This window comes from Tachypleus tridentatus, chromosome 13 (genome assembly GCF_004210375.1).
Source record: "Tachypleus tridentatus isolate NWPU-2018 chromosome 13, ASM421037v1, whole genome shotgun sequence".
Taxonomy (NCBI): domain Eukaryota; kingdom Metazoa; phylum Arthropoda; class Merostomata; order Xiphosura; family Limulidae; genus Tachypleus; species Tachypleus tridentatus.
The window spans coordinates 137,549,884-137,574,333 of NC_134837.1; the positions used below are offsets into that span (position 1 = coordinate 137,549,884).

General features: G+C 30.8%; 1 long non-coding RNA gene and 1 pseudogene across 2 annotated transcripts in view; one reads left to right on the plus strand and one right to left on the minus strand.

Moving 5' to 3' along the window:
- LOC143239879 (zinc finger protein 532-like) overlaps positions 1–8,230 on the plus strand; it is a 40,552-nt pseudogene extending 32,322 nt beyond the window's left edge. Inside the window, exons 5-6 of the transcript XR_013021421.1 lie at positions 2,455–2,622; positions 6,299–8,230. The product of XR_013021421.1 is annotated as a zinc finger protein 532-like (transcript). The remainder of the gene's footprint in view (positions 1–2,454; positions 2,623–6,298) is intronic.
- LOC143237655 (uncharacterized) overlaps positions 1–24,450 on the minus strand; it is a 78,016-nt gene that overhangs the window by 42,660 nt on the left and 10,906 nt on the right. The window contains exon 2 of the long non-coding RNA XR_013020183.1: positions 9,009–9,147. This is a non-coding gene — a long non-coding RNA (uncharacterized LOC143237655). The remainder of the gene's footprint in view (positions 1–9,008; positions 9,148–24,450) is intronic.

Genomic DNA, 24,450 nt, shown 5'->3' on the forward strand with positions numbered 1-24,450 from the left:
GTTGTTAATTCGTAGATTTACCGTAGAGTTTTCTGTTAGATAAGAATAAAAGCTACTATGAAAATATAAAACATTTTCTCCGTGGAACATGTTATTCATTGAGAATAGATAGACTGCCAAAGGATGAATTTTGATTTCTTTAAGATGAGAGCATTTAATAGTGTGTGTTTTTCTTGTATTAAAGCCGTATCGGGCTATCTGCTGAATCCACCGAGGTAATCGAAACGCTGATTTTAGCGTTGTTTTTCTTTATTCCAAAAGAGTCTTTTCTTATCCAGTGAGTTATCATAATAAAAAATTACAAAGTTTCTCTAATTATTTAATAAAAATAACATAAATATTGCGTAAATAATCACGCTTACCTAGTTAAATATAATATTTTTAACATCCTTGTTCTAAATGTTCGTCCCCCGCTGGCACATCGGTTAGTCTACGGATTTACGTTTTATTAGTTTAGATCATTAAATCATCATGATGCAATAACAAATGAAACATTTGTGGAATGAACTATTTGTTTCTATAATTTTGTAATTAGCTGGTTCAAATTCCCTATGTTTTTCCTAAAACTATAAATACTTTTTGAAAAGCGATGTATTTATTTTTAGTATAAGTCGTGTAAATGCTTAACACAAAGTGATCTACTGAAAATAAATGCTCTACTAAGACTTGTATTTTTTAAAACATGCTTTTCTACCTATAATCAGTACTTAATAACTAATTGTTTTTCTTAGCACATGTTCATCTACTGATAATAGATGTTTTTCAAGGACCTGTACTACTACATAACACCAACTGATCTACTAAAATAGGTGTTCTACAAGGACTTGTACTCCTTAAATCAAACTGATCTACTGACAATAAGTGATTTATAAGGACTTGTACTCTTTAAATCAAAGAAATCTACTGAGTTTACATGGGCTTGAATGACTTAAAATGCACTGATATATCAACAATAGGTACTGTACAAAGACTTCTACTCCTTAACATATGTTGATCTATGGGCAACTGTGGTCTGTAAAAAATCTGTATTTTTGAACAGATGTGTGTCTACCGTTTGTCATAACGAACTGTATTCCTTAACACACACTCATATACCTATAACAGATGCTTTTCTTTTTTCCTTAACACATTTGTCTACTGAAAATAAACACTTTATTAGGAATTGTATTCCTTAACATATGGTTACCTATTAAAAATAGATGCTGTACAAGGATATGTATTATTTAACATATATTGACTTACCGACAATAGGTGTGCTATAAAGACTTGTACTCTTGAACACATGCTCATATGCCGATAATAGATGTTTTATTATTGTAACAGAACCGTTTTTCTAATTTGCGAATTAAATTAACATATTTATGTTATAGTTAATTCAACACGTGGTGGTAAAAGTAAACAAAACATATTAATTGTAACGTTTCTGAAACGAATAATCTTGTTGTTTCCTGAATTTTTCTTCTTTTAATATATTAGTAGTAAAGTATGATGGTTTTCCTCATTTTAGTGCACCATCTAGTGCTTATTAGCAAGTCTAAACTCTTATAACGTTAGAAATTGAATTTTGATGCCAACAACGAGAAAAGGGCGTATGACTCATCGTGTAGTTTGGTACTTAAAAACATCTTATTACGACCATATTATGTATTAAGTCACACAAACTTTTAAGTTCAAATTTCTTTGAAATACTGTATACAGATGCGATCTAAGTTGTCTAACAAAGAACCTATGTTTGAGCTTTTGTTTTCAATTTCAGTTTAAGCTGTATGAAAAAATAAAGAGAACTCCAAGAAATAGGAAAGGAAAAACAACTGTACGGCTTGAATAAATTATTATTATTGTTATTTTCAAAGTTACAAAAGTTTATTCACTTAAGTTACATGTAATGTTGTAGATACTATCTATAACTAACTGCATTTTTAACTTGCTTTTAGAAGCTAATTATTTTAACAACATACTCCAAAAAAATTATATTAGTTATCATATATAGATGACAAAAATAATTCTAATTAAGCCTAAAAATTAACATTAACATTAATTCAATTTCAATACACTATATCGAGCTAGGAAGACTTAATTTATGTTTTGCTAATGTTATTATAATATTTTTATTTCAGTTTTAAAACTCATGGTTATTTTTTTACTACATCTAATCTGGAGTTTTAGAGGTTTTTCGCGTTATACCTTTCACCATTTTAAACAAGAAAACAACGTTTCGCAATACCGAAGATAGTTATACCAGTGATTCTAGGCGTTGCCTTCTCTATCCACATAGAGTATTGGAAATTTTTTCTAGGTGAACGAAACAGTAACAACAACAACAAAAAATTTACGTTTTCCTCCGAACATCAAAAAGAGAAAAATCAAAAAAATGTTCACTACAGGAAAAAATACGCATGTTAATTGTACCATAAATATACTCTGTCTTAGATTATGTTCATCTGTTTCATGCAGACAAGCGACGTACAACTAACCACCCATGCCCAGTTTGCGGGAAAACTTACGTGAACGAGGGATCTCTGAGAAAACACCTCACAAACCACCCTGAGACGTCATCAGTTTCATCGCCTCTACGCATGTGGTCATGCTCTGTTTGTCAAAAAGGGTTTACTCAAGAAGCTGGTAGGTGATATTTCTTCATTCTTGTAGACCTTCCGTAAAATAACTTTTAAAGCACAATTTTTAAATAAGTTAAACTAACTATTGTCATTACATTTGTTTGCATATTCATCAAACCAGCAATTGCTGCTATTCAAATGCAGTATCAATCTAACGAATTTCATAATTCTTTCCAGTGAACAAGTACACACTTTGTCTTTTTAAAATTTAGATCGTCTGGTATGTTTTATGAAGTTAACACACAAAGTCAGATCTACTGAGCTGTGTGTATAACGAGCGAAGATCCCTTCCTCGAAAGTAAAGCATATCTCCTTATTTCCCAAATTCTAATGTAATTTTCTTGATTTCGGTGGGGTTTTTCCATGACTTTGGTTCGCTTTACGTCACTGCATGCGGAAACCCGTATTTTATTGTTATTCTTCATTTCGTTTCTTGTTTTTTTACTTCTTGCCATAATCTTTATGTTCATGCTGGCAGGCAACACTGAGAGCACTCACATGGTGTAATCCCCACTGCATGAAAATGGATAAATATACAATTGCATAATTGTAGAGTGATTAGAACGGTTTTTTTTTTTTAATTTCGCGCAAAGCTACACGAGGGCTATCTGCGCTTGCCGTTCCTAATTTAGCAACGTAAAACTAGAGGGAAGGCAGCTCGTCATCACCACCCACCGCCAACTCTTGGGCTACTCTTTTACCAGCGAATAGTAGGATTGACCGTAACATTATGATGCCCCCATGACTGAAAGGGCAAGCACGCGACCCTCAGAATACGAGTAGAACTTCTTAACCCACCTGGCCATGCCGGGCCGATGAGAACGGATACGATAGTTTAAATATCACTAGTGATGAGGAAGACTGCAAAACAAGAAGAGGCACAGCTGTCAGAATACATAACTATTCCATTCTGGTACTGTTACTAATGGCTATGACCGTAGGGAAGTACTTTATGCTAAGTTTAAGAATGTGAAATGCCTTTGTTCTAATTTTGCATGGTTCTTATTGTTTATAGTAACGTGAAATTAATGATTATTCATATCAGGAAAAGTAATTTTTTCTTTCCTTGGTCGAATTAACAAAAATGTAAAAAATGGACAGATTTTTACCTTCTTAAATTTTAAAAACCCGTACTTTGTCCTTTAGGAACTCTAACCCTCGAACTAAATTGTCTGCATTACCCCAGTATAAGAGAACTAGCTTAATTCAAACTAATATATACAAAATTCCATTGTTAATAAATTCAGGTACTTTGCCATTAGATTATATACTAAATGGCTAAGACATTTATTTTGCTTAACGTTTTGGCTACTTTTTTCATAAGCATAAGAATTGAATGTCTATAACTTGAGTTTATTTCATTAGGATTGACTTAGAATTTCGGACATCTCAAGTAGTGTGCATTATTACTACAATGCAAATTCAGCATTGCCTTTTCTGATGTCAAAATACTTCAAAACCTTTATTTTGCGGTTACTATGATGTAAAAGTTTATTTTTTCATAACAAAATTTCTTTTTTTCACATAATCTGCTGCTAAGGTCAATATTTTATATTAAGTTATTGCTGTTCAGTTACTGTTGCATCTAGAACACAGTCACTATGATGATTACCGAACTAATATTTTGTAATTTAGCTATTATTATTAATATTTTTTTATGAAAAGTAGCTCACTTCTGTATATTATAACTTAAAAAAAAAGTTTAAATATTAACGAAGTTAATACCAAATGTCATAACTTGATACTAAAATTTGCGATAATTAAAGTCCATTTTATCATCACTTCGATACCCACTTTATTAACGAAATTTTGAGCCGTTATCCCAAAAAGCAATATGAAAAGTTCAGTCAGCTTAATAGATTAAGATTAACCCTAAATTAATATACTAAGTCAACAATATAAAATAATCTTCATAAATGTACAAACTAATAATAATATTATTATTAAAAGTTATTTTAGACATTAAAACTAAAAAAATTAATAAAACTATGTTGGAACGTAAATGAAGTATTTCACTATTTGCTTAAGAAAGCTCTTTGAAAAACATTGTGATGGTATAGTGATTGTTCTTCCACTGTTCAATTTTCAATTAGATCCTAAGAATTCTAGAAGTCTCTGTGTCTAAAGTAACTGCCATTTATGAGAATAGTACACCAGCATAATAATTCAAAAAACGATTGATTAGTCGAAAATACATAAAACTGATTAATTTCGAGAGGTCATGGTTGTAATCCTCAAAATACGGTGTAGCTTTTTCATCTAGTCACATAGTTACTAATCCTTGAATAAAACAAAATTCGACGGATCAAATTTATTCTCACTTGACGAAATAAACTTGTTATCGAGTCACATTTTCACCAATGTTTGAATAAAATAAAGTTGGACGAGTCAAACTCGTCTTTATCAAGGGACGGTGTAAATTGCCATCTAGTTACTAATGTTTGAATAAAATAGAGTGAAATCGCACGTCGCAAATCAGTTTATACACATTGTCTCGACTATATGTTTACATCTGTTTGTGAACTGACCAAACATTCGATGGCCCAATAATATGTCGAGAACAATATTGATGACATGGAGTTGGACCGGGTTGAGTATTATTTGACAATTACATGAGTTATAGAGACAGGCGTTCACTATTTATGTGAAATAGGCTGTCTCATAGGAGAAGGAACAGTTTATTTGCTGATATTACCGGAAGCTTTCTGGACATATGCTGTATCATTGATTAACCATCATTTCCTTTTCCTAGCTACATCAGTTTACAACAGTGTTACTAATTTTTTTAAGACATCTGGCCCCCAGTGGCACAATGGAATGTCTACGGACCTATAAAGCTAAAAACCGCGCATCGATACTCGTGGTGGGCAGAGCACAGATAGCTTAATTCAAAACAACTACAACAACAAGATACCTGTACAAATCTTTAGGAAAACATTACCAGAGTATAGGTAAATATATATGTATATTCTTTAGTAAATAAATAACTAAAAATGAATTGTGAAGGTTATAAAATAAATAAATTACGATTTTAAAGTAAAATAACCTTTAAAAATTATTGTAGTAATTTATTTACTTGATGGCGTATCAAGCAAACGTTCTTTTTTTGTAGCCAGAAATAAGTCTTGTCGTTGAACGACTGTCTTTCATTTTTTCATGTGTCATGGATACAAATATATTTATTTAACTCGTTTTTATTACTATGTGTACAGTGCTTTAGTGCTAATATATCTATCATTAACTAATTTTAATGCAGTTATTGTACTAATGTCGTTACATTCTCAAACATCATCTAGATTAATGTCCTTAATCAGTTTGTAATCGCTAACTACCTGGTGTTGACTTGAGTCTTGCTTCTTTGTTTTAAGCACAAAGCCACACAATGAACTATCTATACTCTACTAACCAAAACTATTGAAGTTCAATTTTAGTGTTATAAGCTTTTTTTTGTCATTGAGTACAAGAGGGCATAGGCTTGCGCCAAGAAGCATTCAGTGTGTATTTAATTATATTCAAATGTGCCTAAACGCACCCAGAAGATACCAAAATTTCTAAAGAACACCATCAAAGTGATTATTTTTCCATTACTTTTCTATGTAGTTTCCATTAATTATTAACTAAGGTAGTACTAATTATTTTGGTGAAAACATGTCATAAACATAACTTTTATTCGTTTTTAGGGCTTCTCCTTCACATGGAAAATATGAGAATGGATCCCAAACATCAGTTCGCTGCCCAGTACGTTTTGAGTCGGGCAGCAGCAGAAAGACGCGAGAAAGAGACCCATAGTGGCACCATGGCTTCTCTGCATACGGCCAATTTATCTATGAGTGGAAGTAGATCCGGTTCTGACCAGATCAAAGAAACACTAACACATCCCAATCAAGGTAACAACCAGAATGGTTCAGTCCGAGGTATATTTTCCAGCATGTCAAATATTGGTCGACCAACACCAGCTCCGGCTCATTCTCAATCGTCGTCTCACAGGCACATTATACCTACTCTATCTTTATCACGCTTGTCTTCTCAGCACCAATCTCAGTACTTCTAAGAAGCCTCAGTAGTCCAATATTTTGTTTAAGCTAATAGCAGTAGAAATATGGAAATAAATAGATTTTAAATAATAGGTAAGTTAATTCCCAAATATCTAGAGAAACTAATCGACTGTAATGATGTGCGTCAAATTTTGTTTTGGAATTGTTGTGCACATGCAATGTCCTTATGTTAGTTTATACTGCACGTTTTGTCTTTGCTTAAACACACTTACAAAAGTTCTTGCATTAAACTTGAGAGAATTTGAAACTTAAGTAAAAATTAAGTAATATAAACTGTCTCTTGTAGTAGCAAAGAGTAAACAGTTTATTCGCAATCTTCCGTGCAAATACAGGTAAACTGTATAGAACATTATAACAAGTTGGTGATTGTCTGTGCAAAAGCATGTAAGTTGTTTTTAAGCTCAACAAAAAACATGAAAAAATTGGATAGGGCAATTTTTTAGTGTTTGAAATATCTATATACAGTGATAAATATTAACTTTCTGACTAGTTCAGTGCATTTCCGTGGCCAAGTGAGCTGTGATACAAAATTTGCTTACAAAAGAAAGCTTGTATGCATTTTTGAGCCAGGAAGAGCTAGGTCTAATGGATGTAGCTAAACCTGGCCCTAATAGTGAGCGTGTTTAATCCGAAAAGTATATGTGATGTTTTTATTTACATAAAGTGTCGCTGGGATGGAATCCCACAGGCACTCTAAACACTTTCATATTTGTCGATCAGTGTTGTCTTGGTCGGTATATCTCTTTTTTCGTAAGAGGTCACTCCGGCTTTTTGTGATGATGGCTTACACTTATTAGGCCTAATATTAATATTAGCAAGACCAAAGTTTGTGATTATTATTAATGTGGATTAGTAATGTAGGTTTATTGTAGTAGAGTTAGATTATTACAGACACACTGATATCATCCTAGGTTTTGGTGGGTTGTGATTTTATTTTGTTTACATAAATTCAACATTAAACCTAGGTAAAACGTAACGTTTGGATTAGTTTTTACATAATTAAGAAAATATCCATAACTAAACAGAAGCTAACGCATTTTGTTTTTTAGTAAGAAAGATTTGCTAAGATACTTTTCTATATATATACCACATTAAAAATGGTGTACATTGTGATGATAACTTGAAACTTATCCAGGACTGCTCTTGTAATCCCCAACAATCTGGTTGAAGTGCCAAATTTAAATTTCTCTTTGACTTCAACAACAACAACAAAAATACAATAGTATACAATAACTTTATGTACATCCCCTAATTTTTCCAAAACACTGTTAGAATTATCTCACTCCCAAACATATCAAAAGCTAAAAACTAATATTACTGCCAGAAAAATGTTGAGAGCTAAATGCCTAAAGAAAAACTGTTAAATGTTTGAAGAACTCGAATATTTGAAATACTAGCAGAATTACTATCAGATTACTTAGCAAATCTGTTTAAAATACGTTCATCAAATTATTTTTATAATTTAGAATTATCAACTAAACTATGTATTACAGTCTGAGAACCTGTACTTGAGTAAGTTGCATGTTTGTAAAATAAATTAAATAGTTAGTTATACTATTTTTATTGCAAACTTTCTCATTATTGAATTTTCTCAAGTGTGAAATAAACCCCAGACATGTTCCATTTGTTTGGTAAAATAAAGTATAATCAAATTTACTATAGGAGGAAAAGAAACTTGCATACTTAAGTATATATTTTGAAACATTCGTTTTATTTATTTTTTGTACACGAAAGAATAAGGTGTATAACAAATAGAACTTACAAAAGTCCATATAAAATCACTAACTAGTTATTTTTAATGAATTTTTCACTTAAAGTAAATTATGCCTGACACTTTAATACAAATACCTTTAAATATTTAAAAATATATATTTATTCTGAGGTAGTGTTTACTGTAATATGTAGGATAATAATTAAACCTTTGTGAAACGGTTTCCAATGACTCGTATATAGATATTTTTATTTAGTTTATTGCTTACATTATGTTTTAGCTGGTAAGTATTGTCATTATTTTTATTCATATTTACATACACTTATAATCTCATTTGTTATGCTAGTTTTATGTAAGTTTTTGTTACTTTTTTAACGGTACATAGATAAACAAACGACTGTGAAATATTGCTCATATTTGATTTTCACAAAACGGCGGTACCGTATCTGCGGAAAAACAAATACTTTACTTCACTACAAAACAAAATTTTTAATTTACTTCCTGACATTGCACGCACTTAATACAAGATACTTAGTAAAAATTTTGTTTCGTTAATTTTGATGCCAGAAGATTTCATGACCGACTTACCAAATAATTTAATAACTTTTATGAGAAGAAACTTACTTTTCTGATTTCTTTTTGCTACATCGGCGTTTGTATTATTTTAACCCAAAGCACCACAATAAGCTAAGTGCGCTTTGTCTACCATGGAGAACGGAATCCAGGACCTCAGTGTTGTAAGTTCGTTAATCTTGTTATTGACCTACGGGGGAACGATAAATTCTAAATATTGTCAAATCACTTAATAATGTGTTTTTCATTCTGAATATTTTTATATTTTCACATCATTTGAGAGACCAATTCATTCTAGTTTTTAGATAAATATTTACACAATAGTGTAACAATTTCTTGACCATGTAAGAGAACTTATTTGACGTAATGACATCCAACGTTAAGCCAAGCATAATGAATTATTTATTAAAATAAATAACTAAAAAGCCAGTATTTCTCCAATTATAATAATTTTGAATTTAAAAACTGTTAGTAAATTTATAAATTTTTATATTTGAGTAATTTATTTCAGAGTATTTTCAATCTGTGTTTGTAACATAAACAAAGTCTCACATTCTATGAACGATATAAAAGAATTAAAGTAAAAAAAAAAATAATGCAATTTACTAAACCAAGAACATAAGAAATAAGAAAAGTATATTTAGTTAACTGTATGTATTGGGACAGGTTCATTTTTAGTTTCATTCAAGTGTATAACTTGCTCTAATTGGAAGTTAACATTAGTGAATGAAAATAAATTAATAGTGTTAATACACCAACATCTTGAAGAGCTGATTAAACTGTTATGGGAAGTTCTTACACAAATCAAATAAAACGTTATTTATTATCTTTTGCAATGTCACGAGTAGTTTTAACATTAATGAAAGAATGTATTTTTGTGACGTTCTTTCACATCTAAGCGTAATGTCACGGGACATTTTAACACCAACAAAAAAAATGTAATGTTAGTTTGGCATTCTATTCAAGCCTAGTTTTAATACCACAAGGCATTCTAACACTAATATATATATTGTTAATGTAGCATTCCGTTTATGTTTAAGGCGAAATTTTAGTGTGACTTTTTGCAGCTCTTACTTGATATATTGTGAAATGTTCAAGAGTACTTTTTCTTACTTAATATATAACGTCACCAAGAATTACTGAAGTTTTGATCGGCATTAAAAGCTACGCCTGTTACTTTTTATTTTAAGTAATATAAGCGTGCCAGGGTACACTCACTATATATACACAAGTGTTTTATTATTCACATAAACCGAGTGTCAATCTCATTCTATAATACAGCAACCTAGTTTTAATACGTATAGAGATGGAATGTTGTTATAAAGACGGCAAAGGAATTATTGCTAATATACACTTTTATACTGTTTTAATTTTTTAAATAATATTAAACGGTGCTGGTTGGTCCTGTGGTATAATTGTGGATTTCGGAGCTAGTGTCTTTCTACTTTAGGGCCCGGCATGGCCAAGCGTGTTAAGGCGTTCGACTCATAATCTGAGGGTCGCGGGTTCCAATGCCGGTCGCACCAAATATAATACCCTTATATGTAGATTACATGATGAAACAAACAAATCTTATAAAAATATTTTATATTCGTCATTATAACACAGAATGTAATTACTCAATCCTGTTCGGCATGGCTAAGTGGTTAAGGCACTCGACTCGTAACCTGAGGGACGCGGGTTCGAAATCCCCATCTCAAACATGTTCGCCCTTTCAGCCGTGGGGGCGTTATAATGTGACGGTCAATCCCACTATTCGTTGGTAAAAGAGTAGCCCGAGAGTTGGCGGTGGGTGGTGATGACTAGCTGCCTTCCCTTTAGCCTTACACTGCTAAATTAGGGAGAGCTAGCGCAGATAGCCCTCGAGTAGCTTTGCGCAAAATTCAAAACAAACAAATTCTTTCTACTTTAAGCTGTGGACACATTAGAAAAATGAAAGTCAATTCTCTAACGTGTTTTGAAGGTTGCTGCTCTTTGTTGCCTTACTTCTCTTCAAAAAATAGGGAGACTGGAAGATAGTCTTAAATGATTTGCTATGAATACAAATTCATTGAAATTCACACATCAAAATTCGACTATCATATTCCCTACTCAAATTAGGAGTTTTTTTCTCACTTACCTAAAATGAAGAGCGTGAATAATAAACACTGACGTTGGATACCTAGAAAGGATTCACAAGGCAACTATGGCAGATTGTCAAGTAAAAAAAATAAATGGCGCTATACAGGAAAAAACGAAATAAAGGTTAGAACAATTTTCCTTTTGGCCAAAGCATGTTGAAATAAATATAAAATTTAGGTAGTTTAGTCAAAACCTTTGTGTTAAACAAACAACTACTAGATGTTTCTAAAAATACATCTGTCCCTTAGCGGAATAAAGATAAATTTACCATCTTGCAACTGTAAACAGCGGAGTTCGATTCGTTGTGGTGGACAGGACACATATAGGCTATTGTAAAGCTTTGCGCTAAAACAAATCCAAACTTAATAACACATTTACACCTAGTTTATGCTGTCTTGTGAAAGTTAAATATCTAGGGAAAAATACCCTTCTAAAAATTAATGAGAAAAGAATAATAATTTTATTTCAATAACTATCGTAACAAAAACATGATGACATAATGATTTTATATTCAAATATTTTAAATATTTAAAAAAGCTGATTTACCCAATTATTATACACCAAATACTTTTTTGTGCATTTTAATGCATTCTCGATTTGCAAGTGCCTATTTATCTTTGAGTAGCTGTTAACATTCCCAGCTCACGCGCTAAAATTATTGCTTTATGTCAATAAATATTTGTGATAATAATTAAATTTCTGAAATGCACACAAATTAAATGTACTTGCTCTATAATGTCCTATATTAACATTAACCTAATCTAACAATCTATATTAGTAGCAGAAGAACTATTCAAGCGTTTGTGATAATAATTACCTTTATAGGAGATATACAAATTCGATGTATTTGCCCTATAATATATTCATATATCAAATATTTATTGGAAAAAAAATGTTTTTCAAATCAAATAGAAAATGTACTCATGTGCCACACAAAGCCATTGGTGGCGAACAAGCAATATTTCACTTATTGTGACTAACTTGCATATAGTACGAAAAACTCATTGATTGTGCAAGATTTAGTACAACTACTTAAAACAGTTAAAGGTGACATAAAATATCTAATTTATGTTAATTTCATAAGGAAAGAGTATCATAATTTTTTCTTTTAAAAATACAAAATAAATTTAATATTGGCACACTTGTTACAATTCACTGTAAGCTAGAATATTTTTGTGGGCTAGTTCATTCTTAGTTTTTGAGTAGATGACATTACAAAGGTCTTTGGCAGAGGAATCGAAAGATCTTTAGCATATTCAAACTGAGTTTTCCTTTTTTAATATAAAGTTCCGAAAGGTCTAGTACGTTCATGCGAAGTTCTTTTTTTTCAGATTATAACTGAATATTATTTAAACAAAAATGCTCAATTCCTTACTAACGGCAGGAAATGTTTATAAAATTGAATTTCATTCACTCAAATGTCATGGCAAACAACACAAGAATAATAGTGTATTGGAAAATATTCATAAAAGTCTACACAGCCACAGGTATGCAGAATGGTAGGCAAAGTCCGGATGGGCTACAGATATCATCCAAGGAGGCCACATTTCTTTCCAACCTGCTTCCAATTACATTGAATAAATTATCGCTTGTTCCACTTCAAAACATTGTGCGATTATCCAAAAGCATTTATTTTTTAAAAATTATATATTAGAGCAGTTAAACTATTTCTAACATAATATTATCACATGAACATTTCTTTTGGTGTAATTTAAAGCAGGCATTTTATAAATATCTCACAACTGCTTCAGGTCTGAGATTATTTTTGCATTGCTAGATTAAAGACTTATGTTTTCAAATACAATGTACGACTTCTTCAGAGACTTTACTAATTATTCCAAAAATATAATGAGAAAAAAATACGAGTTTTAAGAAAATAATATATGTTCTAATAACTAATATAAAATAACATTGTTTCAATTGTCTTAAGTTTTAAAAACATTGTTAAACTAACTGATAAAATAGGCATATTTGGCTCATTTTTAAATTATTAGTTTTAAATTATTTAAAATAGTAAGAATTTACATGTTCTTGCATTATCAAACATTTTAATATAATATTTAATCTTAAATATTTGTTGAAATCTAATATTTGTTCTTCAACAACGTCAACAGACTACATTTTTGAGACTGACATAAATTGTATATGTTATTATATATTACACGAGGAAGATTTCTTGTGATTTATCTTGATCACTTAAAATTTATTGTTTGACTAAGAAGAAAATAAGAAAGACATGATTTCATTGGGCTTACGTTTTTTGCGATTTTAGACCATCCTCTAACTGAAACATTAACTCACATTAAATAGCAATCTTTTTCATACAATTTTGAAAAGTACTTGATTTGAGTTATTGACATATTTCAATTTTTAAACTCGTAACAGATATTTTAATGATCCTAAAGATAACATTGGCTGTGAAGATCAACTTTAGAGTTGGATTTGTTAGTTAAAGCGTTCGATAACTTTATCAAATATGACACACAAGAAGATTTTGAGTACTATGTTAAACTGTTGAAGTAAATATTGCCTAAAAACTCATCAAAATATCTGAGCTTTATATAATACGTAGGTATTTCTTTCTAAGCAAGCGAACCACAGAAATCTAATTGCTCACTAATAGTACAAGCAACACTTGAAATAATCCCGCCTTAGAAGAAATTGGTTCGTGTATTACAAGTAACTTAAACTTACATATATTTATATACTGAGATCTAGCGCTCAGATATCACTATAGTAGATAATTTTCAAAGAATGTTTTTTTTTTGTTCTTTTTTGTATATTGTAGGGCACACTACATAACTTCTATTGAGTGGCTAGGGTTTGTTCTAGTTAGTAAAGTGAACTGAAGTGCTAACTGCTTTTAATAATTATTGAGAAAAGACTACGTTTTTAACTTTTGTGTCATAAGTAACTATGTTTCTTTGTTCTGTACTATATATAACACTGAATAGTAAAACACTTTTTCACCATCAGTAAGTGGCTGTTTCTTTGCGTTGCACGCTATGTGTTTCTTTTTTTTTTTCGCTCAACCACGCTCTGACGTTGATCAAATCAAAGTTCGTAATGAATACCAATTACACTGGAAATGTATTATTAAAATATGTTTATTTGTGGGATTATTAATAATTTGGTAAAAGTAGATATATAGTTTATACAAGAAGTCTGTACAAGAATGATAATTAAAGGTTTCGGCATTAATTATATACTGGTTGGGAATAGCTTCAATGATATACACATGCTAATACTTCCGCGTGATATATATACTGTTATGTGTTGAAAACGCAGCAGTCTAAGTTTTACCTCAACATCTCAATGGGCGCATCAAAAATATTAGTTACATTTGAAATAATGAACCATCAGATTTAATTATTTTAATAACTCTGTACTTTCAAATGACAAACTCTTGAGACCAAGTCTTCTGGGTACTTAGAACAGTAGGTATTAGTGTTTCTTCTAGAAATCAGTATCTTCATTCAACATGCGCATCTTAAAGGTGAATGAAATTGTACTTTATTTTACATACATGTGACAGGCTTTGAAACACACACTTATATATATATATATATATACGTTCATATATGAAGGGTCTATTAAGTGTTCTAGTATTACTGGTATTTTTATTTTATTATAATTCATTCTGGAATATTCTTACATATAGTGGTCCACTCCGTGACGTGTTGTATGTTGTAAGATACTGGTAATTACTTCAATAATTTAATGTATTCTTGGTCTTTGTGTCACATTAAAAGTAGCAAAGAAATGTACTAATTGAGTCATTCTTTTTATAAAACAATTTGTCTTATCGTCACATCAACTATTTGCGCTCTACCGTAGAGTCTAAAGTACAAAGAAAGAAACAGTTTTAAAATGTCTACAAACATAATATACTACTCTGAGTAACTAGAGTAACTTAATATCAGTGTTAACAGCTCCACAGACCATATCATAATGTAGTGAGTAACTAGATAAATTTAACAAATTGTTAAAATCTCCATAAACATAATATATCACAGTGGTAACAGTTCCACACACATAATATACCAGAGTCAGTAGCTAAGGTTACTTAGCAGCACTGTTAAAATATTTACTCAATACAGTGATACAAAAGTGAATGATTAGGAGAGCTGAAAAACAATGCCAACTATTCCATAATTCATTTTATAATATGAAAGAGAGAGAGAATATATATAACAGCTAAAAATGAAATCAAATCATTATAATACAGAAAATCTAGAGTTATATAACAACAATGTTAACAGCTGAAAACACCATAATATACTAGAAACGACTGATATGTAAAAGTTAATAGCCCTGGCCTTCATAGCGTAAATGGAAAGAAAAGAAATAGGATGACGATAATATAATTTTGAAAGTTGTAATCACCATATAAACTACAACTGATTATAAGATGATTTAATATTAACAACTCAACCTTACAATATACATTAATGACTAGAGTAAGGTAGCTATATTTTTACAATCTTCATAACTTAGAAGAAATAGTGACAACTCAAGTTATGTATGCTGTATTAAAATTATTTTGTAGTGTTATCATTTCGTTACTGAGCATGTCGCCACGTCCAGTAATGATCTGTTTGAGACCAGTACATTTTGATAATAGCCCTGGAACTTAATTACTATCGCAAAAGGCTCTGTCGTTAGGCTGTCAGTTTCGAAGTAAACAATTATTCCACTCGAGCTTTCTATAAGCTATCTATTATGCGTGAACGAGGGTTTCCACAACATTTGCAAGAGCCAGATTACAGAGAACTTCAAAAGTACTACGTCTGTTGACTCGAGCAGTACGTCTAACTCATCAGTTGCTCCACACTCAATCAATTTGCCAGCTGCAATAAATATGGAGAAAAATGGTACAACTCTACATCTAGTTTGAATTCATTTTTATACTGTAGTACTTTTCCATAATTTAACTGTTAAATCTATATTTTGTTAAAACAGTTGATGTTTATGTTTTATAGACAACACTATCTATTTGAAGAGAAACAGCTTCTTGCTTTTTGTATGCTGCTTTTACTTTGTCTTCCTAACTATCACTGAAATACACGCTCTCTTTAATATAACTCATTTTTTGTATTAACAATTTTTTGTAATATACTTCAATCTTACTATGTGTTATCTTATATTATTTATCGAATGCATCTTTTATGTCAATTACTTAATTATGTAACTTTTTATTTTTGTTTCATACTAGTAACTTAACTTTAATTTCTCTAATTAATTGATTAATCCTTCACCATGTACTTTTAGATTTAAAAGTCGTGAGGCATGCCTAAAGTTAAAAGGACGTTTATCACTAAATTATTAATTTATTTTCCTGACCACTTAAATCATCTTAAAAAGATGCTTAACACTATTCTATTAGTTCTATATGTTTCTTTTCTAAGCTATTTAAATATCTTAAAAAGGACTAAATCATGAAATATTATAAATTAATTAATCTTACACTTTTCTTATTTGGCTTTATGCTTAACTTGACAAAATATCTAATTTTACACATGATATTTTTATAGATGTATCTCACACGAGGCGGACGCTATATTTTAAACACTATCCATAGGATTTAAACTATACTTCCAGATAATTCAGTTTACTAAAATTAAAATAATAAATGAATGTCTTACTGTTTATCAATACATTTTCTATATAAGATTAAAATTGTGTAAAGCTGTGAGACTGTCACGTGTCCAATCTTTTTTGTATACATAAATTTTAAGAAAATATTGAATATATTACTAAACTTTTCATAGCTTCTTTCGGACAGTGTTATGTAGGACACTTATTGTGACCCCCCAGTAGCCCAGCGGTATGTCTGCGGACTTACAACGCTAAAAACTGGGTTTCGATACCCGTGGTGGGCAGAACACAGATAGCCCATTGCGTAGCTTTGTGCTTAATTCAAAACAACAACGACACTTATTGTTCTGCGTTCACAAGTAGAACATACATGTTATTTGAACAAGACAGTTATTGGAACAAACAATTTACTGGTATCGTCCTACAATTGAATATAATAAATGAACGACTTACTATTTAACTTTACTATTCTCTAAAATCATAATTGCGTAAAACTTTAATACTTTCCATGCATACATTCTGGACACAGACTTTTAAGAATTACAAAGACCGCCATAAGATCGGAGATACACAAAGCTACCGTGGTAATACTTAACGTTATTATCGTTCACTAAAATTTGATTGAGCATGCAGTTTATTAAGACTGACGCTTTCAAGGTCACTTACCCAATCGGTTCCAGAAATTATATAGACAAGGTCGAGCTTCAGGTTTAGAAAAACCTTTGGTGTTAGCTAAACCTTGACTATTAGGAAATAATGTCATGTGGTAAAAAGTAAAGTTGATTTTGTGTTCGTTTAATAAATCATCGTATAGTAATACACTAACTCACTCGTAGATACTTAAATGACAGATGCATTGATATAACTGTTAAGAAAACTTCGAGCGAAATTAATATATTATTTTATGAAATAAAATATTGACTTACAATCCAGTATTTGTGATGTATACGTGTTTTACCACATAGGAAAAATTACCACAACACTTAAAATGAATTGACAATCATAATTGTAAAAGAACCTTTAGTTTTAAGTCAAGTGATTTTTTTTCTTGGCTATCTCAAAATAGATTTTTCCTCACGTTTATTTTGAATTTGTTACTGTGCCATGGAATATTTTTCATTTACACTTTATAAACAGATAATCAAATGTATGAAAATCATCTGCTACAAACTGGTGTCTTATAAATTTTCTTATACGAAACTCACTTCTCACATTGATTAATATACTATCTTCAGCACAATTAAATAAAATCTTACACTCACGTATAACACAAACTGAAACTTTTATAGACAAAACTTCAAGATAAACTATTTACGAAAGCATTTTAGTTATAATATACTGACTTACAGCTCAATGCAATAATACCTGTGGTATATATTTATTCTGGTACCTTATTACTTGCATAGAATAAATCATTATTAGTGAAACATAAGGGCTCTTCTCCAAAGCTAACAAAGTTGCTTTATTTGGAAACTATAAAAAAACATATCATGCAGTTGAAACATTTAACCAAATTGATTTTGAAATTTGTGAAAAGAAATCGAATTAACATGAAGCATTATTCCAGTGATATGTCACTATATATATATATATGAATAAATGATTCAATGGAAACAAATTATGAAAATTTCAGTTAGTAGGATCAGGAAAAAAAATCTAGTTTAACGATTATTTAAATGCTCACATTTCCACACATAGATTTTGAAGCTGTTATGATAACATTGCTTATCTTTTCACTTAAAAATTAAACAAATCACTGTTCTGTGATTTTTCTTATATAAAAAAGCACCTTTTTATCCTAGTCTAATACATTATTTTTAGTACATGTAAGTAAAATCTCAATCTCAAGTATATAACATACTCAAATATTTGTTAATAAAACTTCAAGCTATATCAAAATGCTATTTATGAAACATCTTAGTTTAGGAAATATTGACTTACAGCTCAATATAATAATACATGCGGTATACGTTTTCTACCATATTATTAGTCAAACCGAATAAATCATCATAAACGAAACATAAGAGCATTCTTAAAAGTAATAACTGTTTCTTTATTTTAGAATGTGACTGTTCCCTTGTGTTGAGCATTAAATCTTGTCCCTCACTTTACCACTCCCCTACAACTTAAAATTAACATGTTTTACAATATGCTATTTTCAATATCTGTAAGTAAATAATTTTTAAGTATCAAACATACTCAAACATTGGAGAATATTTAAATGTTTACTCATATGAAAAGGTGAGTAAAAAACCTCTTAGACATAAATAAATAGGAAACACACCAAAATAAACTGTACAGATACGATTATCACATGATTTGAAATTATTCACCACAAATTATATATGCATAGCATATACCTGTAGTTATGTTTATATTTATACATGTGTATAATACAGATCTAAGGAACTCTCTAAAAAGTGGGCCTAAAGGCTAAAACACTAGGACTAATGATTTCACCTTTTTTCATATGTCACATTATTTGAGAAAAAGAAATATTTCGTTTATATAAATTGGAAAAACAAACCAGACATTTTATTTTAATATCTTTCATGTTTCTTATGATAAAAAAACATGATAATATATATATTTTATTTCACATTTTAGAAATTCAGTTAGTTTACAATCCAAGTAAACTGTTATGCTCACTATAACTCTGACATCGAAGAAGAATTTTATACGTCGCTGAACTTTAAGGTCAGTGAAACAAAATTCTCTATTTATACACATTACATTAACATACAGAAAGCTAAATGTACGTTTATGAAATTGTAATTAGGAAATTTATTATATTTTATTTGTTTTCGATCTAGAAGTAACATATTTATCGTTTAACCATAAAAACAATATTTGGACATATTCTAACTTCTTGAAGATGTAATCACTTAGGCATCCAAAAATATAACAGTACTGTCCAACATCTTACAATCTTGGCTATGTTTTTAAATTTATTTGACGGGCAATTTCCCTGATAAGCTGATAGCCCGACAACACATTATTTACAAAAAAATACAAACTAAAATATGTATGGATCGCCAAGATTAATTTAACTTCCATAAAAATATGGTACAACCAATTTAGTTTACAATTCCCGTCACACTTTCTTCTCAGTTAAAGTCTCTTACTAACCTTTGTTCATTAATTTTTAGTCAACGATTGCTTCTTGACAAAAATTTAATTTATATCATGTTATCAAACCAATTACTCTTATACTTCATCTACAGAAAACTGATTGTGGCTCTTGTGAGATATAAAGGGTGGAGAATGTTTTGATTACTTTCTTACATCAGTTTATCAATAGAACAATAAGTAACACTAATATCAAAATAATATTTTTAAATATGGTAATGTACTTTTCTCACGACAAAAGGTATGGTAAACAAGAATAGATACATTTATTAAATATGGTTATATACCTCTAAGTTTGTAATCTCACGATGAAGGGTATGGTAAACAAGAACAGATACATCTATTATTTATATGAAATTGCTTAACGTATGATTTACATAAAATTTATAGTTTTCGAACATCACGAACAGCTCAAATTCACAAAATTAACTTAAAGCGTTAGTATTTCTACGAGAACATTAGATATTTATCTTCTTCTGTGAAAAATAAGCTTATAATCCGCAAACAAGAATAGAGTTAGCTAGCATCCCTGTGAAGGGAAGTTCATCAACATGAAATTAATTCGCTCGTCAAAGATCTGGACCGTTGACAAAATATTCATTTCTATACCAGATAGAAGATTAAATACTGTTTGCGAGTTTGTAACATTTTTGTTTATAAATAACTATTTGCAATAACCGTTATTATAAACTGTATCGTTGTTTATACCTTAAAATATATTTGTGTTATGAAAGGAAATTGTTTGTATCAGTCTTGTTGCCAAATATCATAAATTTCATACGTATTAAAATTCAATTAACTTCTAAACCCAAATCAAAATTTCCGGGTATTTCAAATCTTAATACATTGTGTACATAACATAATAAATCGGAGACTCGTCTCAGATAAATTATGATATGTAACATAATAAATTGAGGGATCATTCCCGAGATCTGAACCGGATATTTTAAATGGATTTTAAAACAAAACTGTAATTACGATAATTGTAAATACAACGTTATGTAGGTTAGGTCATGATATAAATTTTAAGATTTGCTACTATAAAGACGATGGCATGTTCTAGTGGTTCACTTGCAAACATTTGTTGTTCATCATACCTATGCACTTTCTGGTACCGCTTTGTAGCCTAACAACACACTTTCTGTTGAGAAACATTTGGACCATAATGTTACATGACGACTTCTAGCAACGCATCTTCTTACAGCAGATAACTTCCTTCCTCAAGTATTATAGCGGCCTAACAACGTCCCCTAGTAACGCGATCTGGTTCCATTGAGGAACTATGACACTAGGAGGGTGACAATTCGTGGTACGTGTCTCTATTTCTTTATCGACTTTACCCGTTCCACCTGAAACTGCCAATCAAGGCACATATCGAAGATCTCGAAGCAAGTACTTACAGAAAATTATTAAGTCATACATATGTAGGTTATATGGAGATGTACGAATTTACTACATCCCGTTTAAGCTATTTTAATGAGTAATTTATCCTTTATGACTGCTTCTGATAGAATTATGAAGCAGTAATTACAGACACTCATATGAAAATTATTTAATATTGGATTGTATACTGAATTAGATTAGTGGCAACACAGCAGAAGTGTGGATTACAGGAGTTTGAGTCTTATGACTGATAAGTTTAGTTTAGTAATAGTTACCTTCTTGGTAAAAAAATTGGTTATATACGTATAAGCAAATACATTTTATTATTGTTTACCTGTAATTCAAACTTTCAAGTAAATATTTGTTTGTTTTGGAATTTCGTACAAAGCTACTCGAGGGCTATCTGTGCTAGCCGTCCCTAATTTAGCAGTGTAAGACTAGAGGGAAGGCAGCTAGTCATCACCACCCACCGCCAACTCTTGGGCTACTCTTTTTACCAACGAATAGTGGAATTGACCGTCACATTATAACACCCCCCACGGCTGGGAGGGCGAGCATGTTTGGCGCGACGCGGATGCGAACCCGCGACCGTCAGATTACGAGTCGCACGCACGCCTTAACGCGCTTGGCCATGCCGGGCCTTCAAGTAAATAAAACTATACAAAATCTTGAATTCAATCTCCAACGTATTTAATGATTTCGAGGTCCTTTGAGTTGTGTTGCAAGAAGTGTTATTCCTTAAGAAACTACAAAAGTTAAGGACTTACAATACTAATAAAAAAATCAACAGCAACCTGAACTAAAATATTCAAAATAATATTAAATTCATGAAGACAATTAATATAACAAGTAGACAAGAAATATTTTTTATATATGAAGACACTACAGAACTGAAACCTACAATGATTATATTTAATTAATCACTGTTTATGGTATTTGCAATCGTAATGTATTCATATATCATGAAATTATTAATAGCATAATATAAAGCTAAAACATGAACATCACGTTACTCTTAATCAAGTGTATCATTTAGGACATTTTAGTGCAACATTCCTTGAAGAGATGCTAATATTTCAGAATAATTAATCTGTTCCTTGTTATAAAAAATACACATCTACAGAAGAAGAAGAATTTAATGATTTCGTGTGTTATTTTAGTTTAACAGTAAAATCAGTTATTTATTATCGTAAAATCAACTTTAAATAATACAACTTAAAGTCTTTCTTTTTAGAATTTTCACACATACACCATTAAATAATGAATGAATAATTTTAGAAGTTAATATAATGAAAAAGGAATAATATTTCACTGCATTGGCAAAGTAAGGGAAGGCGCCAATCCGGCTACTTCACAGTAAACTACAATATTTATAAACCGGTCCGCGACCCGGTACCAGTTCATGAAAAACAAAATGTCAGTCTGTAGAAAACTTAAAAAAATAAATTAAATTAAATTTAACCCTTTTACCACCAACCATCATTTTTAAACTTTCTCCCAGCCCTTGTTCTATATTTTTTAAAAAATGTAATTAAATCGGTTAATATAAATATTATAATAAAATTAATATTTTCATTTCACCAAGTTAGGTGGACCCGCTAATTTCCTTTAATAGACATTTTTACACACAGACGGCGTCATTAGCTGTGTTTTGCAGTACAGTCGATGTATATTTGGGATATATGACGAAAGTTTGAGGAATATTACGTCATTCGAAACTGCGTTAGAAGGGCAAGGAGACCAGTCAAAAAACAACTTCTTACCAACTCAGTGAAAAAAAAAACGGTATCAATGGGATCTGAAATACAAGAACTGGATGCAAGAACAATGGAGGAAGGTGTTATTCAGTGACGAGACTCATTTCTTCGTACAGAGTCAAAGAAGTCTGCATGTTCGCAGATCTCCAGGTGAGAAACTCCGAGAATTTCACATCAATCAGTTCGTAAAACATCCCTTGAAGAAGATTTTTGGAACTTTTTCAGCTAATATGGCGTCGGAGGCTTACACATCGTAGAAGGTATGATGTGAGGACCACAGTACATCGAAGTTTTGCAGAGAAGAGTCGTTCCAGAATTGAAAAAGAGATTTTCAGATGAATCTAGCATTTTTCATCAAGATCTGGCTCCGTGCCACACATCGAAACTTGTGAAGAATTTTATGACTACAACGCGAATAAAGGTGCTGGACTGGCTTGGAAACTCTCCGAGCTTAAATCCTATTGAAAATCTTTGAGCGATCTGTAAAGAAAGACTTCGGGGGAAAAGACTGTACTACGAAAGATAAGCTAATTGAGGCCTCAATTGAGGTGTGGTACCGCAATCCAAAAATTAGTAAAGATTGCAGTCAACTCATGGACTCGATGCTAAAGCGGATTAATGATCTTCTGAAAAATAAAGGCTGTCATATCATGTATTAATTTGAGTAATTTTTGGATTCTCAGAAATAAAACGTAAAAAATTGAAAAAAATCGTAATTTTTCGTCTTGTTTCAATTAATTTGCACAAGGGTGTAGTGCAATTTAGAGAGATTAAGTTTAAGTTTTAAGTGTTGATATCCTCAAGATTCTTGTGAAATTTAAACATGTTAATTAGACACATCCCCCTGGTGAGTCCAAACCGATCTCTCCCTGTCTGCAGGTAAGATCAAAGAAGGAATTTTGTCTCACATAAAAGGACCATTTGTTCATTCAAGTTAACGTTCTTGTACACCAAAGTTTTAGGAATTTTATTCCAAGTGTGTTAAATTTGCTTATTCTTTTAATTGAAATTGACAGGCATGCAAGTCTTACTTCTGGTACCGCCCGACAAGTTGCCGATGGTCGGTTTGTTTTGAGAAGAGAGAAAATTGTTTGTGACTTAGTTTGTTAATTTTTTTTAAAAACTCTACAATATGTATAGATGGCTGAAGAAACATGCATCAAAACCTCAAATGAAGCGCAAATTCATCCTTGTGAAACTAAAGATAGTGAAAATATTATGCCAAATTATAAACGTTTAAGTGATACACAACTTTGTAGTAAAGAAAAGAAAACAAAGACTTATTGGCCTCCACAGTTTTGTGATGAATATTTTTCATAAGTGGTAGTATCAATAATGACTTGCCACTACGTTTTCTTTTTTATTCAACATTATCAAATGAGAGCATGAAACCATCGAAGGTGAAACACTACTTGGATACCAGACACTTAAAATATTCGAGTAAGTCAATAGATTTTTCATAAATAAATAAAAGAAATAGTTTTCCAAGCAGATAATCTTACGCA